The sequence below is a fragment of the Octopus bimaculoides genome, chromosome 6, assembly GCF_046866305.1.
Source record: "Octopus bimaculoides isolate indiv1 chromosome 6, ASM4686630v1, whole genome shotgun sequence".
NCBI lineage: Eukaryota > Metazoa > Mollusca > Cephalopoda > Octopoda > Octopodidae > Octopus > Octopus bimaculoides.
The window spans coordinates 22585676-22590508 of record NC_142933.1 but is presented as its reverse complement, the minus strand read 5'-3'; the positions used below and the strand labels follow the sequence as shown (position 1 = coordinate 22590508).

Here is a 4833-nt window from a genome sequence, read left to right as displayed (position 1 = left end):
GGTGGAGTTAATCGAATAGCTGAAAACGTATCGTCGATAGAAACTGAGTCACGCCAAGGTCCTTACAAAATTGCCAAATAGACATACTTGTGGGAAGATAAAGCCAAGGGAAGTAAGCATCATTACCCAAAAGGGTAAAATTGCTAGAGAAAGTTGAAAGGCCCCAGGGCAAAAACAAGAGTGAGCCATCTGCTTTTCATTTTGTATCAATCAGTCATGGTTCTTCTATCCTTGGGCACCAAACCCACATTAGTAACCGGAGAAGACGGAATTAGCATCTCTCAACTGCAAAAGCCAGATATCAGGAGTTGATTCATGAAGCTTTTGTCATACAACGGTACGCAACTGCTTGCTCATTGAAGCCGGCTTCTACGATTTCTCAGCTATATTAATGCGCTGTTTCTTGCTGAAGATCGATTTGGAGACCAAAGTTTGGTTATGGTTGACGAGAGATGGCAAAGGAAAATTTTCTGGAAATGATGGCAAAATTAAACCTCACTGCCCCTCTCAGGCGAAGCGTAGCCAAAGAAGAGAGAAGAGAAGGAAGTTGAGAAACACGTTCTCAGTATATAAGTTTGTTCCCAGTTATACGAATACTTAAGGCACAATAGAAATAAAGAGCTTGCAACGTTAAGATTCTGTTTGGGGATCAACCTCTATGATGTTTACTTCACCTGTACCTACACATGTTTTTCGTATTTGTGTGGGTGTGAGTACACATTTGTATTCTGACGTATGTCCATGTACGGTTTGTATATGTAAATACGTAAATGTAAAACGGTGAATTTTGCATTTCTCTATCTTTATCTGCAAACCTATCGATCCATATATGTACATCTATAGGTAAATGGATAAATATATATGCGTATGTATAGGTAAGCGTGTATGCAAGTTTTTGTTTATTTGCTATACTTAAGATAATCGACGCGTATATTTCTCTTCTATCTCTGCCAAATTACACCCACACCCATACGCTTTCTTTCCAACTCTCTCACAAACACACACGCATGCGCGTGCACGCACAAGCACACATACACAGATACATATACACATATACTTGCATGTGTACGATATATATACGCACATATATTTATACACGTATATATATATATATATATATATATATATATATATATATATATACATACATAAATATGTATATAGGTACACACACACACACACACACACACACACACACATATATATATATATATATATATATATATATATATATATATATATATATATATATATATATATATATATATATATATATATATACAATTAAACCTTGGGAGAGGCATTATGCCGGTAATAAACACACGCACTGGTTCAGTCCTTTATTCATTTATATAGTCTTTTGTTAAATTATTTCATTGCACTCTTGCAATCTCTTCAGTAACTTGTCTCTCCACTTCCATTTATTTTGAATAAATATATATATATATAATCAATTTTTTTTCTCCGTGTTTTTCTCCTTGTCTCCGTATTCTTTCTGTTGAAGAGCGTAGCTCGAAACGTCAAAGACTTTCCGTATTCCCGAGCGTCATACTAATACATCCTTTTGTTATTTACACCACCTGTCCTCGTCTGTTGTTGTTTTTTCGTATATTCTCCCATATATATATATATATATATACATATATACATATATACATATATAGAGATTATATTCATATACATGCATGTGTGGGTGCATATAAATACAGGGCAATAAAACCTGCCTATGTCTTTTTGTATATATATATATATATTTATATATATATGTGTGTGTGTGTGTGTGTGTGTGTGTGTGTGTGTGTGTGTGTGTGTGTGTGTGTGCGTGTGTGTGTGTGTGTGAATGTGTGAACGTGTGCGTATGTAAATCTCACTAAGAATATATATGTGTGAAAGTATTTGTATTAGACAACGTCGTTAAAGCAAACATCTCCTGCACCGATTGACAGATAACGACACGGAAAGTACGTAGTGGGGAATTTATAACACAACGCTGACTGAGCCAAACAAAATGTCACTTGAACGATAACAACAACAACAACAATGTTGATAACAATACTAACAACGACAGCAACAACAGTAACAACAACAATAACAATAGTATCAGCAAGCACAAAAAATCAAGATCATCAGCACCTTCATAATTATCGTCGTCATCATCATCATCATCATCATCATCATCATCATCATCGTCTTCCTCATCCACACCATCACCACCATCACCATCATCAGCATCAGCATCATCAGCATCGTGGTTGTCGTCGTCAACATCACCATCATCATCATCATCATCATCATCATCCCCACCACCACCACCACCACCATCATCATCATCATCATCATCATCATCATCATCATCACCACCACCACCACCACCACCACCACCATCAGCATCATCATCATCATCATCATCATCATCATCATTATCATCAACAACAACAACAACTTTAATGGTTTCTAATTTAGGCACAACGCCAGCATTTGTTTTCTCGCTTTTTTTTTTAAAGTAGAGTGTAGTCGTCGGTGCCACCGACCCTAGTTCTTCACAAGGACTTTATTTTATTGATCCTCTAAAAGACGAAAAGACAAAATTGGCCCCGGAGAGATTTGAACTCAGAACGTAAATTATCACCATCCTTAAAACCCACAGCAACAATAAAAAAATGGACAACTTCAAATCAAGAAGCCAGCTTTTACACGGCTGATCGGTCAGTTAAAAATATATACCGTAAGCGTGGCTGTGTGGTAAGAAGTTTGCTTCCCAACCACATGGTTCTGGGTTCAGTTTCACTGCGTGGCACTTTAGGTAAGTGTCTTCTTAAGCCTCGGGCCAGCCAAAGCCTTGTGAGTGGATTTGGTAGCCGGAAACTGAAAGGAGCTTATCGTATGTGTGTGTGTGTGTGTGTGTGTGTGTGTGTGTGTGTGTGTGTGCGTGCGTGTCGTTGTACCTGTCTTTGTCCCCTACCACTGCTTGACAACCGGTGTTGGCGTGTTTACGTCCCCGTAACCTAGCGGTTCGGCAAAAGAATAAGTACAAGGCTTTAAAAACAAAATTAAGTCCTGGAGGGTCGATTTGTTCGACTGAAAGCCCTTAAAGGCGGTGCCCCAGCATGGCCGCAGTCAAATGACGGAAACAAGTAAAAGATTAAAAGATAAATCACACCGTTCTGTATTTAAAGTTGAACAACACTGTACTTGGTGAGGGTAAAAAGGAGGTGGATTAGTTCAAGAGGGACCACAACTACAAACACCAAACGTGTTATCAATAATCATCATCATCGTCGTCATCGTCGTCGTCGTCGTCGTGATCATCAATAATAACAACAATGATGAAGATAAAGAATACGCATACCACCTGTTTTCGGCGAGTAGGGTTAGAGTTAGGGCTAAGTTTAGGGTTAGGGTTAGGTTTAAGGTTAGGGTTAGAGTTACGCCGAAAACGGGTGGTGTGCGTATTTTTTTACCTCCGCCAACAACAATAGCATCAACAACACCGTCAACGGTAGTATTTCTACCACCAGTGGTGCAACCAACACTAGCACCAACACCAACATCAACATCAACTCTGTCTCCAGCATGAATTAGAAAAAAAAAACTATCAACAACAATACAAATACAAACAATAACAACACAGCTTACCAGTTTCGTTTCCAGAATAACGGAAGAAATTTGTTCAAACGTGAAAAAAAAAAGATACAATAAAAATAGATAAATAACAAAATAAAAACAAGCAAATTATAAATCAAACCAACGAACAAAAATAAAACGCCGGAAGTGATATTTCGAGCATGGATGCAATACTCACGTGATAAGAACACCATTTCCTTTCTTGTATTTTTCGTTTTTTTTTTTTCTTTTTCATGATTAAAACGTATTTGTATATTTTTTTGTTTTTGTTTGTTTGCTTGCTTTTTTTTAATTTTTTTTTATTTCTCTGCTCTTTTTTTCCCCATTAATTCCATTTGATATAAAAGAGTATAGTGATCGATATTGTAGATCGCTTGGCAACCAGAGCAAGGGTCATTCGTTACTGACCTGTCAATAGAGCCACTCTATTGTTTCTGCGGTCTTGAATGGATAAAACTATAGATAAACACTAAAGCCAATATTCTGTCACTTTACGCCATTGGATCGCCACAACAACGAGTCACTACATTCAGGACATCTAGTCACCATGCCACCACTGCTACCACCACCACTTCCACCGCCGCCGCCACCACCACCAACACTGCCACTACCACCACTGCTACCACCACCACTGCCACTACTGTCATTACTACCACCACCACCACTGCCTTTACCGTCATTACTGCCACCACCACCACTGTCACTACTGTCATTACTACCACCACCACCACTGTCTCTACCGTTATTACTGCCACCACTACCACCACGGCCACTACCGTCATTACTACCACCACCACCACCACCACCACCACCACCACTACTATCACTGCCGTCACTGCCACCATCGTCACCACCACTGCCAATACCACTACCACGACACCGCTACCGCATCACACCGACACATAACCACTACATCACATGATCACAGCAATACTAGAACAACACTACACTCTGCCACTACCATTACCACCGTATGGCACTACTGCCACATCAGACCACCACTATCACTAGCACATCTATAGGATGCCACCACATCATACTAATACTCCACAACGTCATCATACTAGCACTATTACATCAACCCACTACACCGCTAGCACGTTCTACTACCACCGCCACATCATACCGTCACACCACTCCCACATGCACCCCTACCCCACTGACAAACCATACTACTACACAAACATATATTTTTCAAATTCTAGCACA

The 4833-nt window shown here is 39.3% G+C and overlaps 1 protein-coding gene across 2 annotated transcripts in view; it reads right to left on the bottom strand.

Moving 5' to 3' along the window:
• LOC106883920 (uncharacterized) overlaps nucleotides 1-4186 on the bottom strand; it is a 23347-nt gene extending 19161 nt beyond the window's left edge. The window contains exon 1 of one of the 2 annotated variants that reach the window (XM_089353599.1): nucleotides 3803-4186. The gene's annotated coding sequence lies outside the window, so the exon portion shown is untranslated. Of the gene's footprint in view, nucleotides 1-3636; nucleotides 3771-3802 lie in introns of those variants that run through there. The other variant, XM_089353598.1, reaches the window with a different exon arrangement.
• Between the last annotated feature and the right edge of the window lie 647 nt (nucleotides 4187-4833).